This window comes from Haemaphysalis longicornis, unplaced genomic scaffold (genome assembly GCF_048455015.1).
Source record: "Haemaphysalis longicornis isolate Haplotype H1 unplaced genomic scaffold, Haemaphysalis longicornis Haplotype H1 scaffold_9, whole genome shotgun sequence".
Classification (NCBI taxonomy): domain Eukaryota; kingdom Metazoa; phylum Arthropoda; class Arachnida; order Ixodida; family Ixodidae; genus Haemaphysalis; species Haemaphysalis longicornis.
Genome location: NW_027526460.1, coordinates 48,966,001 through 48,981,222, shown reverse-complemented (window position 1 = coordinate 48,981,222; position 15,222 = coordinate 48,966,001).

Genomic DNA, 15,222 nt, shown 5'->3' with positions numbered 1-15,222 from the left:
GATCCAGTTTTGGGCTCGCTGGCTTGGGAATGCTTGTGCCAATTCTGTAAGGATTGCAGTTTGGCTCACGCGATCAAACGCTTTACGCATGTCAATGGCAAGGACATAGTCGGGGTTGCCTGCGGTGGAAGTGCGATTGATCACTCGTCGCAGCAACCATAAACAGTCGTGGGTACCCAGGTGTGGCCGGAAGCCAGTTTGTGATGGGTGGAGCCATGGCCGGACGTATTCCATGTAGTGTTTCATGCGATTATTTATGAGACGCTCTATGAGTTTGCAGATTGTTGGTGTCAAAGAAATGGGCCGAAGGTTAGTCATGTTGGAGAGGTATTTGTTAGACTGCGGAATGGGATGGACGAGCGTGAGCTTGAGGTTGTCCGGAACGGTCCCTGTAGCCCAAAGGTCATTGATAACGTCCAGAAGCACTAGGTGGGTAGCTTCATCCAGGTTGCAAAGGTGCTGCCAAGTGAGCCCATCATGGCCCGGCGCCGAACGTGGTTTGCCTTGTTGGAGGGCAGCCCGCAGCTCCGCAAAGGTGAAGGGGAGATCTAGCTCCTCAACAGGCTCCGATACTGGTATGTTGGGTAGAGGGGGATGAGGAGTGAGGGAAGCGTGGGGAAAAACGTAGTTATGAGCTGCTGTTCCACAGCTTCAGGGGTGTCCTTTAGAGTGAGTGTGGAGAACAGCGTAGACTTATGCTTGCGCTTGCCGGACATCCCAGGGTACACCTGCCATAACTTGGAGAGGCCGCGTTCCTTGCCGAGTCTTGCGCAGAGGCTGTGCCATTGTTCGTTGGCGAGGGAGCGTTGGTATTTCCTAATTAGCCTGTATTGTTTTCTCATTTTTAGGAGATCATGGTGACGATTCCCGCTAGCAAGGTACCGGGTGGTTAGAGTTTGAGCTCTCTTCCACAGGTTCACCATGTGGGCGTCCATAGCCGGGGTTTTGTCTTCACAGTCAATGTATTCACCAGACAGATCTTTGGCTTCCTGGAAAGTAGTAATGATATGTTCGAGTGATTGAGGCGTGGACAAAGAGGACATGTGCCGGCAGGTTGTCCAATTGATTCGGGGTAGGCGCTGGCGTGTTCGGAAGCGCTTTCCGTTAAGAGTGATGAGAATAGGATAATGATCGCTGCGCCACGTTGTTGTAAAGGGGCTCCAGTCCCTGACAATGTCAGGCGAAGCTAAAGTAAGGTCCGAGGAGGAGTTCTGTTGCTTGGGATGTAGGCCAATCCGCGTGTGTTGCTTAGGATCATTGATGATAATGAGGTTACAGTCTTCCGAGGTTTCCTCGAGGCGGGCACCACGGCCATCTGTTTGAGCCTAACCCCAGGTCGTACTTTTGGCATTAAAATCCCCGCTGATAATGATCGGTGTTCTGGGATATTTAGATACCAAGTGCCGAAGCCAGTTGTACGCAATAGATTTTTGAGAGCCAGTTGCTGGTCTGTAGTAAACCGAGGCTGCAATCAGTGGCTTGCCGTCCGGGAGCCGAAGGTGGACGATGACAGCCTCATGATGTTCAGAATTTTGGCCAGGGACAGAAATTTTGTAACAACCCAGGTCTCATCTGACCAGGACCGCAGTTTGTTCAATAATTGAGGGGGTGCAATGTGGGCTACGGCCTGGGCCCCTTCTCGTAATTGAAGGTTCTGTAAAAGTCGTAAAGCCATAGACTTGAGGAGTGACCCGCGTTTCCTGAAGTAGAATTAAGAAGGGTGAAATGTGAGGGGTGCGGTTTGAAAGTATGGAGTTGGTTTGAGTAAAACTACGGCAGTTCCACTGTAGTATCTTAAGGGAGTGCTTCATTGAGTCAGCGCGTTTCTTGGTGCAACCTTTCTAGGGGGCGGTTCAACCACATTGGGCAGTCCCGGGAGTTTACTGGTGATTAATTGCAGCATGGCCTTTGTTTCCGAGGCGTAACTGTCGGAAAGAGTACGGAGCCTTTCTATATCCGTTTGGCGTTCACGCCGTTCCTGTTGAAGATCCGCGCGAATGAACTTGAGGATTTCCATAAAATCCGAACTCTCCTTTGGATGCTGTTGAGATGTCGGGGTGCGTTTATTGCTAGCACTGCGACTGCGGCGCTGGGTCGTCGAAATGTGAGGGCGCATACGTTGCGCTGATTTCGGAGGAAGCTTGGATGAATCAGTCTTTCGTTGTAGCTGCGACTGGTGAGGAGTACCCTGACTGAGCGTGGCAATCTCCTCCTTGAGTTGCGCGTTCTCCTCTCGCAGCTGACGGAGTTCAGAGCGCAGGCTGTCCAGCTGTGCCAAAATAGCCTCGATAATAGAGGTCGCGGCTGAGGTCACACCTGACTTCACAGTTTGGGATTGCATCCCGCTTTCTGAAGCAGATTTCGATTGTCCACGTACGCTGTCCGCCCAAGAAACCCCGTCCTGAAAGCGCTGAGAGTGCTGTCGCGGGATTGCCTTTCTGCTGGCACACTTCGGGTCCAGGGCCAGGTGGCCATCTTCTTTACAGGCCACACAGAAGAGCGTACGTTCACAAGGCTCTTCCTGATTGTGGGTGCGGCCGCAGTTTCTACAGACTGGTTGCTTGGGGCAGTATTTAGCCATGTGTCCGATGTTATGGCAGTTGAAGCAGACAATTCGCTTAGGGGCATATGGACTAACCCGTACGATGGCCATGTAATATTTGACCACTCGAGGGAGTGTAGGTGAATCGAAGGTGAGGACTGCTCGATTGGTCTTTCCAATGCGTTGGACAGCCAAAATGTCCGCCTGCTCGCAGCGAAGCCACTGAAGGATTGTTTCATTCGAATCACTTGCTTCAACTGTATTGGGACGATTTGGAGACGCCTTGATTTCAACAGGGACGATGATCTCTTGGGAGTGATGCATAAAGCGGACATGAGTGGTAGCCGTTAGCTTGGAGGCATGTGCAGGATCGTACACAGTCAGTTGGATGCTGTTACCTGCTACATCATATCGATGAGCTGCGAGCTCAGCTAGTTCCGATGAGGGAGCTGATGCGCCGATAAGCATTGATAGTGCGTTTTTGGGAATATCTTTAACACTTATTTTCGAGAGCGGTCTTAGCAAGAGCAAGGAGCGGGGCCTACTTACCCGATCCAGTCTCGTGATGGCCGTTTTCTTGTTTGGCTTGTCACGTGTCCAGGTTTTCCACCCGCCGGTTGGATCGTCGTCGGCTTCTTTGTGGTCCATTTGGGTAGAACAGCCTTCTTCTTCGACGTATTCACTACTGGTCTGGGTTCCCACTGGTGGCTCAATCATCGCGGGCTGTTGGGTGCCGATTTGCAGAAATGGAGGCCGGAGAATATTGCCGGTGTGCGACATGAGCCCTGGCGCGAAAGGAACGCCACGAGCAAGTTCACCCGCGAGCCCCGCGGAGTAGCTGGCTCGAGCGCTGGCGCCGCGCCGATGCACGTAGGCTTAGCGGCAGCGATGCACCAAAATCATTATAATTGTCTAGTCTATAATCTAGGGTGGTAGAAACTGGTATGTACGGGTAGCCGGTCACTCGTAAAGGCTGGTCCTTTGAGCAAAACTCACGGTTGGACGAAGTGAACCGGGAGCCGATGCGAGACACGTTGGCTGGCGTTCGGGCACGTGCGCTCCCAGAAAGCACGTTCTTATTATTGCAATAACTAAGATTTTGTTCTGGCGAGTTGGTATAGTGGCTAGAAATGGTTTTTGAGTGACGCTGAAGTTTTGAGCCAAAATGGCGGCGTGCCTGCATTGCCAGTTGGATGGTGTTGCTAGAGTGAACTGGATCTAGTGTTGCCGACGGAACTTGTACGGCGCGGGCGTTATGGCCCGGTCGTTGGCCAATGACTGGCTCCGTTCCAGTTTCCTATTTAGAAGCTTTAAAGGGGAACTGACACAAAAAATTTGCATCTTGGTTTTTTTACATGAGATAAGTAGCTAATGACCTACTTATCACGCGTGACAACCTCAGTTGCGTCATCTCGGGACTGTCGTTTAATTAAAGACGTTTTTAATGCGGCCAGTCGCAGTTTCGGTTTCAGCGGGTGTTTCGAAACGTGGGATTTTGTAGAAACAAAGCTGCCCACGTGACTGTCGGACGAATATCACAGAGTAGAGCTGCCGTAGCAATGTCGATTCCGCGTCGGCAGCATCTTCTAATGCCCGTACGTACTGATACCGTCAGCCGCTTAATTAAAAAAAGCGACCGTGGACGTGATGTAGACCTTCGGCGGACATTCGATTGCCGCTCTCTTAAGCGCTGCAGATAACCCCTTTTTAATGCAATTCACCATCACATCATTAATTCGTTTCTCGTACGTGCTGCCTCTTTGAGGACTTGAGTCCCATTTCACTCAGCGGTAACAAGCTATCGCTCGAGCTACCTGCGCCGGCCTGCGCCACTTCGCGGCCGTGGCCGCCTCTTGCGCAGCGACCGTGAGGCTTGCTCAGTGCGCTTATTGTAGCATAAGCTACACTGGCCGAGGTTGAGCAGTTTCGCGTGGGCGGTGAAGGGCCGTTGTGAGCAAGCGGGAGGAGCATTGGATTCATTTGGATCGGATTGGCCTGGATTGGCTTCGCTTGGCTTGAATTGCATTGGATTTGGATTGGATTGGATCAAATTGGATTGTGTTGTTTTGAAATCCAATCCAATTGTAGTACGGGTGTGTAGGTAATTGAGTCTGCACATTCGTCGGTCTCCGTATTCCAAAGGAGTGACGTCATAGCCGCGGCAGACGCACTGGCACCGGCCCGTGCCTAGCTGTGCGCCAACGTTGCGCAGTAGCCAAGTATGACGCTGCGCCGGAGCCGCTTGATAGCCGTTTCGCGTGGCTCTTGGAGAGCCGTGCTGCGGGAGGAGCCACGCGCGAAGAGCAGTGACTGGACTGGACTGGACTGGATTAGAAATCGTGTTAGCAACAGTAAGCATGATAATCAACTAATGCTAGACAACCAGGAAACCTAAGAATAACCAGCTGAAGCTTAGCTCACGCTACGTATATCCTGGCATAGCCGAGCTAAGCCACTGCTAATTTTTGTGTCCCCGGCGCGTTTTCGCGTCCACAGCAGTTCCCGTTTTTCCCTTTCGTAAAAATTGGAACAGCTTTTCGCCATAGGGGATCTCAGCGACACCTTTTACGCAGACAATCTAATAGTCCCGATGAACAAAGGCTCCGTAGAAGGCTGCACATGGTTGTTGTGGTTTGAAGAGCAACGAAGCGGCCGGCGAATACAAAGTCGACACAACAGGCGCTAGTCCTGTCATGTCCACTTTGTGTTGGTTGTCCGCGTTATTCGTTGTGCTTCAAATCATCAAAAACAAGGGCTCGCCAGGCTACCATCAAGATGCCTCGCAACAAGCCATCGACTGCACCCTCCACTATCTTTGCCCTTCGCAACCTAACCGTAGCGCTGCCCGCAAGTCAACCCATTTCGTCCTCACCCGCCGCGGTGGCTCAGTGGCTAAGGAGTTGCTCTGCTGAGCACGAGGTCGCGGGTTCGATTCCCGGCCGCGGCGGCCGCTTTTCTGATGAAGGCGAAAAGAAAAAAAACGCCCGTGTGTACGAGATTTCGGCGTGCTTCAAAGATCCCCAGGTGGCCAAAATTAATCCGGAGCCCTCCACTACGGCGCGCCTCATCGCCTGCGTTGCCTCGGCTCGTTAAACCCTACAATCAATCAACCACTTCGCCCTCGACGACCGAAGATGCAGTCGACCCCAGCGCCCACAGGTGATCCTCAAGTGGCCGTCAAGGATGAGCCGGTCAAGAAAGTTTAAGACTTCTGCATTTTCTTTTCACGCGAGTAGTAGTTCACTCTGCAGGTCAGCATATTACAGTTCAACCTGCATGTAACGAACCTCTACAAAACGAATTCCTGGAATAAACGAAGTTTTTCTCTTCACCATTGCCAGCCCTATTGAAACCCACGTGTTCGCGATCTCTATGTAACGAAGGCGTTGCGACGGTTAACCTCGATGTAACGAATTCGCTACGGGGATGAGCGATTGCTTTTTGCACTTTTTCTGGAAAATAGACTGGAGAAATGCACTAATTTAGCGAACTGCGCCAGCACTGCAAACCAACGTGCATTTCCAGTATGAGTGCGGTGTCGGTTAGGCAGGAGCTAGGCTTACCTGCCGGCATGTAGTCACGCCTCTACACTGTTATCTGTGGTGTAGGTTCATCGGGGATGACTTTTGCTGCCAGAAAACGAAGAGTCTTGTCTTTTCAAGACAAGCTCGCAATTTTAAATGCCGTCTACACCGGCAAGAAAGAAGAACGTCGCTGGCCGGTACAGTACCCCTGCTAGCACCCTCTCAACATTTATAAGTGCGGCAAAGGGCATAAAGTTCCCGAAAAGGCCCCTTTAAGCGCAAGTTTCGTCCTTGAAACAGGTTTCGAGTGCCGCGGGGTGACTAATTTTGTGGAAAAGCAGCAAGTGAAAATTACGCAGTTTTTCACTGTGAAATAAATCCTTTCAGGGTGAGTTCCCCATCACTGATGTCTAGCATTTCGGTTTCGTTTCTACTTCATTCACGCGAGCCTTAACTCGGAAACTGCATGTAACGGAAACCTGCATTTAACGAAAAATTGCGAATTTATGTCAACTTCGTTATATACAGGCTTCACTGTACGACACATTCACATATTTCGCATAATCTGTACGCGCAAGCATGACAGGAGAGAATAAGGCACCTGCTGCCTCGTCCAACTCGCATACGGCACCCCCTGCATATAACTCAAACCTTAATTAAGAACGGTTCAAGCTAAACGGAGCCATCCGTCGGGCGCGTACAAGATCGCACCGGGCCGGTCACCATCGCCCCCCCCCCACACACACACACACAAATCGCTTCCAATGAGGCCACACAACACCTTCCCCAAGCTTTTCGACGCCCAACTCAGTAGACAAATGGCGCTCCCTCAACTTACCGACACCGGCCTAGCTGTTATGAGGGCTATAAAAGTGCCCCACGCCCGACTTCAATAGCGCGCTTCCCCTCGCCCCCACTCCACATCTGGACCATCAATAACTGTTATTATCGGGAACTTCCTTAAAGCTGCATCGTATCCGCTGTTCCTACTTCGCTCTCGGGTCTTCGAATTTTGACTGGAATTCTGCGATCGGCAGACTGGCCGCTCGCCACGCGGGAGCATGCTCACACTCACAGCTCTCCTTGGCACTCAAAATTCTGGAAAAATGCCCACCCATGTCCCCAGGCCTGACAAATAACTTGACCTGGGCACCCGCACACTCCGGCCTCGAGGGAAACGAGACGGCCCACGAACACGCGCGAGAGCTCACGATCCGGGCAGTGCCTAATCTCTATCCCTATTAGGGGGCGCGGTCTGCGAGGGATAGCCTGGTCACATTTAATGATATTACCACACACTACCGCCTATCCCGCAGGATCTACCAACCGGCGGACCAGCAATTAGATAACAGCAAAGCTCACATTTGGCGTTCACTACAAACGAACTTTTCCCAACCCATCCCGTCTTACCCACGTACACCCAAGTCTCTACCCAACCGCCCCCTGCCACCTGTGCAGTGAACACGACTCCCCATCTCACACAATATGGGCATGCCCCCAGGATCCGTTCCCACTAATCACTCCTGAGGAGCACTGGGAGGCCGCGCACCGCAGCCAGATCGGGACCTTCAGGTCCGGCTTATCGGCAGGGCTGAGGACGTCGCTGGTGAGTGGACGCCACCGGCTACCAGCGAGACCTGAATGGCAATAACCGAAATAAAGTCTGTCTGTCTGTCTGCCGCGTGCATTTGTTCAGCTCATGTGCCGTCACGTGCACCTGTCAAGGTGCACACAGTTCTTGTTCCATTCTGTCGAGGGCCTGGGTTAGCACAGGGGTGAGCGCCATGGGCTCCCCCGTCGTCGACCCGGGTTCAAACCCCACCGTACTCCCACTCGACCCTTGCATTCACCGAAACCGGGGGCACCATTCTCTATGCAGCTGCATGCGGCCGAAACCATCGCCATTCAATTGCGACCGAAACCATCGCCATTGCTATCACGGCGTCTCCTGATACACCTACCCCTTACCGAACTACATTTTTGTGGCGTGTACCCCTACATGAACATGGGTGAGTGAAAGCGGGTGGTAGTGCATGAACAGCCTTTCGTGATACCCAATGCAGGAGAAGAGAGAGTTTGGCTGTTGGTACTAATTCATCTTAGCGGGAAATGTGCTCAAACAACAGGCTCAAAACAAATAGCGCCGTGTTGTCGCCGTTTTCCTCGTCCCCGTTGCTTTGGCGCTTTCCCCGCAAAGATATGCGCGATGTAGCTGCGTACATCGATACGTCCACGTTTACGCGTCCGCACACGGACGCCTCGAGTACCTTTCAACGTCCAAGGTGAGAGAAAAGGAGTGATTCGCATGCGCGGAAGTGAAGGCGCCAATTTCATGCTAATTCGAGTGCGAAGCACCGCCTGACCAGACATGACATATCGCCACCGAGAACCGCGGTGAGTTGAGGATGGGCTTTGGCATACAAGCTCGCCCAGCTAAAACAGTTTCGGCCATTTTGTCTTTGTTCTTTCTCACACTATTAGGTTTAGTCACTGCTCGTGGAGTAGAGATAAAAAATATCTTCTCATTTAAGCGTAACGCGTATAGCACTATGTTGTGGGCTAAGCGAAGAAATATTCCACAGCTTCTTTTTCTTTCCTGCGGATCTTCATTCCGGGTCTAGCGAGTGCATGTCGTGTTCTCTTGTAGTGAACAGGCTTCCCGATAGAACATGGAAGCTCAGGCCACCTGGTTGGTGAACAGTGCAAGTTGCCTAGAAAAAAAATTCCGGCATCTCCACGAAGTGAATCATGACGAGTGGGCGAAGCACTGGGGATCGTTCTTACCATAAATCACCCGTGGCATTGCCCACTCGCGCATGTAAATGAGTGACAACGTGTGTTTACAGTTTTTCCAATTGCAATCCAATTCAATCCAATCCAATCCAATCCATTCCAATGCAATGCAATGCAATGCTCTTCGCGCATGCGCAACACTGTTAAGGGGGCTCGAACTGTGTACACGGACACCAACTGAAAAGCCACGGATAAAGCGAAGCCCTAAGGTGCTTCGCCCATAACGAAGAATTAAAACCGTGCTCAAGCTATATAGCGAGAATAAATGGACATCGATGGAGTTGTTGGCTCCCCTTGCACTGTCGGATAATCGTACTACAGAGGGGTATATGACACTCAAACGTGTCTTGCCTGGGTGACTTCGAGGGCAGGGGGAAGCCTTTCTCAAATAGAAGTACTGAACGAATAATGGGTGTCATACCTTCTCATCCTCTGTCCCCTTCCCTTCCCGCAAATTGGTACTTCTAAGGTTTATTGGAGGTACCGATGGGGTCTCGGCTAACGGAGGGCTACACAAAAGCATCCTTGGACGCAATATTTTGTGCACAGTAAGGGGACTAAAATGGAAGCGTGCGTACGGTTTAACCCAATTTAAAAAAAAAATGCCGCGTAGGAGTGACCAGCACCCAAACTTCGTAAAAAGGGTGAGCACTCCCACTCTAGGTCCCACCTAACTTATGTACATCGCAAAAAAAAATCACAAAATCTCCACGCCGTGAACGATGCCGAGGGACGCAAGCACTGGGATGCAAGTTGCGTGTATTGTGTGGATGAGTGTTATCGTCCGTGCACGATGATGCACTCAAAGCTTATTAAATGATTTGGGGTGCATCAAGCGCACTGTAAATGACAAACGCCACACGCAAGACAAGTCGCGTCCCAGTGCTTCACACCCTCGTTATTGTTCACGGCACGGAGATGAAACGGAGATGGCCCGAAAAGAAACGAAGTGAAACGACGGCTTGCGTGTTTTGAATGTGATCTCGTGTTTGCGCGTAGCGCCTTCTCGTGTAGATCGCTGTAGTCACTGCGCACGGACAACGGGGAACTTGGTGAGACATCGTCGGACGGCGGACAGTCATTGCGAGGTCTTAAGGTGCTTCGCGCCTAAAAGGCGACAAGAGAGAGAGAGACAAAACTTTATTAAACTGAACTTGTCTTTAACGTGAGAAGTTGGTGGTCGTTGTTATCAGCCCAACGACGACCGAGGCGGCCCTTGCGATCAGGGAGGTCTGTACCTCCCTGTCGTGGGATGTCAGTGCTTCTCTCCACTGCTCAGCTGTGGTGATTCGGGGATAGGGGTTTTGGGGGCAGGCCCACAGAATGTGGGGTAGGGTGGCTGGGGCTGTGCAGAGGGTGCAGTTCGGTGATGGGACTTGTGTTGGGTGGATTAGGTGCAGACGCGTTGGGTGTGGGCATGTGTTTGTTTGTATGAGCCTCCAGTCTTGCTCTTGGGCGGTTGTGAGTTCCGGGTGCGGGGGTGCTAGCTTTCGGCGGCAGAGGCGGTAATGTTCCGTAATATCGGTATAGTTAAGGAGACTGTCTCTGGATGACCTTGCCCCGTGGGATGGGTCGGGCGCCACTCCAGCTCGGAGGGTAAGATTTCGAGCCTGAGAGTGTGCGGTTTCGTTCCCTTCCGGTCCCGCGTAGGCCGGTGTCCAGAGTATGTCTACTGGGGTGAGGGGGAGATTCTTCTGAAGAATTTTGAGTGCCAGGGATGAAATGTTGCCCTGGGCGAAATTTTGAATAGCGGTTTTGGAATCGGAGATAATTGTGGGGGGCGTGTGGCGTTGCGTCAATGCTGCGGCTATTGCTGCCTCTTCCGCCTCTGCTGGGTTTTTCGTGCGGATGGTTATTGCATGCACTGGTAGTTCGTCTGTGCCTTTCGTTACGACAATGGCGAATGCTGTTTTATGTCGGTATTCGGCGGCATCCACAAAGAGGGTGTTTTGACCGGGAGGGTATCTTTTTTGTAGGTATTGTGCCCTCAGTTCTCGTCTGTATTGGTGATGTGTAGGGTGCATATGCTTCGGCAGTGGTTTTATGATTAGGTTCTCTTATTTGTAATGGAATGGGCTGTTTCTCAGCTATTATTGCCGGGGGGTTGATTCTGAGCTGTTCTAGTATATGTCGACCTGTGGGAGTTTTGGTCAGACGGACTGATTGATTAGTTCCCTTGCGATATCGGACAACGTAAAAAAAAAAAAAAAACATTCGCAATAGTCACCAATATTTCGGATAGATTTTTCTATTAAAAAACAGACAGGTCTAATGCTTACCTTTTTAAGAAGATTAATCAATCCGTTGCACAAGGTTCACTTTAATTGCGTAAGCCTCGAAAAGGGTAAAAACTGCGGAGGGTAATAACTTTCAATAAAAATCATTGACGAGAATCTCAAACCTCCGGGATCTATATCTCTTTAGAATTGTATGCGGACGTGGCGTTTAATTTTCTTAGCAAGGAAATCTAATGTGTACACATCAGTTCAGTATACAGAATTCACCTAAATTAGATAAACTTTGCAAAGAGTAGCAACTGCCAAACCATATCCAGCGCCGTCAATAAAAAATAAGGTACCGTTTAGCAAAGTGAACCCGCATTTGGTGTAAACATGCTTTCTGCAGTACCTGCCGTAACTGTGGGTCTAACTGTTCAGTGTGCTAACCGTTCACAAGGTCCACCTTAAAAGCTTCGAAAAGGGTAAAAACAGCGGAGAGTAGTAACTTTAATAAAAATCACTGACAAGCATCCCAGACATTTCGGATCTACATTTCTATAGAGTTGCATGCAGATGTAGCGTTACCTCTTCTTTACAAGCTTATCTACTGTGTACACATCAATCAAGCGTAGGGAATTCACCTAAATTAAGGTAAACTTTGCAAAGAAGCAACTGCCAAACCATATCCAGCACTGGCAATAAAAATAGGTGGGTCGTTTGGCAAACCGAACCCGTATTTTGTGTAAACAGACTTTTTCCACTTTCTGCCGTAAGTGTGTATCTGAAGGTCTTGTTTCCTGATTCACATTATTTGTTAGCCCACCTAAAAGCGGCACCACTGCGTACATTAATACATGACTGATTTTACATATCATTCACTACAGGATCCGCTGCTGTTATGTATTGTTGAGCACGTTAAGGTCGGGGCTTGGCGGTTAGCGAAGACTTCGGAAGCGCTTGACTCCCTTTGTTCTTAACGGCGCTTCTGTTACACCCAGGTCATCCTAGCACCAGCCTTCTCATCATTTCTCTTCTGTTATGAATGCCTGCGCTCATACACCACGGCACTATTCCTCAATGTGGAGGCATACTATACGTTCAGGCGTAAAACAATTCGAAACTACCGACCAGCTTTCGCATGTGGGGACAAGGGAGGGCTTTAAGCGAAAATGATGCGTAGTAAGGTGAAGTAAAGACGAAGCAAAAAAAGTGCTAGCGCCAGCTGTGTATTACAGTAATTTGCGGGTAACAATCGATGGTTGGGAAACGCATGGTAAATAACACTACGTCCAGGCATCTCTTTCAATAATCAAGACACATTACAGAAGTACGCTCGTTACAGATGGTGCTCTTTGTCTACAATGCTGTGGGCTTACGACTTTATGGTCAATAAATGGGAGACTTGTGCCGGGTTTCTCTTTAGGTATTTTTATATACAGACATCTGGGATCACCACAAGCCACGAGAAGTGTCGAAGTTAAGACAGTCTCTCGGGAGGAAGGTTCAACACGCCCTCAAGTCCCTTGCATAGTTGCCTTCGACTTAGAGGCCCAGTCTGAAGGAAGACAGCTGAAGGTGATTGCGACAAGCGCCATTAGCACGGTCGTCACGGGAAGCGCAACTTCTTCTCGTTCAATTGTCGGGGGTGTGAACGCAAACGCATCTACGAAGTCTGCAATCATAGAGAGCTGGATACCCACGCACACGCTCAAGCCGCGCACCTCGACTGGGTACAGGCTCACCGTGACAAACAGCACGAAAACTATGCTAAGCGTTGCCGACGCACGCTGTATGACGAAGAGCACGGCACGAAGGACAGTCTCGCCTCCCTCAATACCCACAACGAAGAGGAGGGCCGACGATGCGCTGAAGACGATACAAGAGGTGGCGGTTGCATTTATGACTCGACGCCAGCTTCCAAGCAATGGCAGTAGCGTTACGTATGCAGCGCAAACGCATATGTAGCTGCCTATAACGACGGAGTCGCTTGCAGGAATGCCACGGTCCAGAGCATAGTGGCCATGTGCCCAGCCAAGGGTCATCCATATATACGCCAACATAATGGAGCGCTTGCGGAGCTCGCCATAGAGACGGGATTTATCGGCCTGCAGCGAATGTGGCTCCCTCGCCTTCATGCGCAGTTCTTTCCGAACAAGTGCTCTACCTGAGGAAGGGGAAAGGCCGTTCACGGTTGCCACTCTCAGCACCACCAGTTCAGCCTCGTCCTCTTTGTGTGCAGCGAGGAGCCATAGCGGGGACTCTTCTAGCACGTAGAAGGATCCGACCAGGGCTAGCGCCATCACTGCCAACACGAAGTGCGACGTCAAGGGGTTCAAGCGTAGGAGCTGCACGGTGAAAAAGAAGGGGGGCTCCAGGAGGGCGGCTAACGACATGGCCAGCGTGCAGTAGAGTAAGCGCCGGGGTGGCGTCGTCACCTCGTAGAGCAGCACCAGCAGGATCACCTGGTTGTAAGACGACGCTAGCGCCACGGCGCGAGTTATTGTGAACTGCAGGAAGTTGGCTCCAATGCTGCTCGCCACGAGCGCCATGAGGAGACTCGTGAGGGACACAAAGCAGATGGTCTTACGGCCAATGCGGTCGGCCAGAGCGCCGGCTAGGGGCAGTACCACCATCACGGTTGAGATGTGTAGGCCGTCCGATAACGTTTTCAGCCAACGGCGCTCGCACACGAGGTTCCACGCACTGACCATGTTCTCGCCGGACTCGCTCAGATCGAATTCCCATTCCGTGCAGGGTACTACTCTTGCCCGTATGCCTCCGTCTGGCGGTTCGCGAACTGTGCACTGGCTGTAGTTTCCGGTGGGGTCAACAGGAATGGCCAGAGCCTTCCACTCGGCCAGGCTCATATTGGAAAAACGTTCGGGCCGCCGGCACCAGTGGTCCATGACATGCGTGGCCAGGTAGAAGTTCTTTATCTGGATGAAATATACCCCTCCACATAGCATTCCAATCAACAGTACCCTTATCTGGAAAGGACCTTCTACAAATGGGCAAATCTCACGCTCATCGATGTGGTTTTCTTCAGGCTCGTCAGGATCAATTTTCGAGGGAGTTGCGGGAGTTTTTTGACCGTCTTCCTGCCGGGAGATCATCTTCTTCTTCCTCTTCTACTTTCTTACCGAGGTGGTGATTACGTTGTTCTCGTCCTTGTCGTTACCCCGTAATCTTATTTTAATGATAATTATTCTCAGTATTGTGGACATGATGGTAGTGCGGATTTATTGAATTTGTGGGGATTAGGGCGCCAGGATTGCTCCCTTGGGACACCCCAAGGGCAAAGAGCCTGCCTTTTGTGGAGGGCGTAAATTTTTGATGCATGCATTTCAATCTAGATATAAGCGACCTCTGCCCCTTGGCCCTTTTGGATTCAAGCAGAGTTTCATTACATGCACTTCAAGTTGGCCTAGTGTACACTGTCTAAGACGCTGTGCGGCTGACTCCAAGACGGGGTCAGCCGCACAGCTGCGGCGGACCCTGGCTGCGGTGGGCGTTTTATTTGTTGGTGGGAGAGAAATAACGACAGAGTTCGCCTGTCAAGATTCCGGTGAGCTTTAGGCATCTCGAGGCTAATCCTATAGCGCAAAAAAAAAGAAAGTTGGTGACTCGCCAGGGGCTTTCCCGAAGTCGCCCCACGATGCTCCCCTCTTTATGGCCTCCACTGTCAAAACAAAGTGTGGAAGAAACGCGTGCCATCTCCGAATGGCTTCGCTAAAAGCCCCACAATTGTTTAACTTTAGAATGCAACAGATCTGACTTCCTATTTTTCGAGAGCGTTGAGTGTTGAGTTGTGCAGTTAGCAATAACCTATGACCTATGGTAACGAATATCAAGGTTTAATTGGGTGGAATTCGCACTGAGGCTAGAACTGAACTTGAGCTACGCTGGCCGAGGTTGAGCATTTTCGCGTGGCTCTTGGAGAGCTGTGCCGCGCATGCGCGAGGAGCAGCAACGTCCCACGGCGCACAGAACGTTGCTCGTTTTCCCGGAGTCTCTCACACACCCCACGCGCCCAGCGTCTTCGCCGACCTCCGTTCCGCACATGGGGGCCCGGTCCACTTGATGATCATGCGAGGAGTGGCCGGGTGTGGAACCGATGGCTCGTGCGGCGCAGCAACACTGGCGT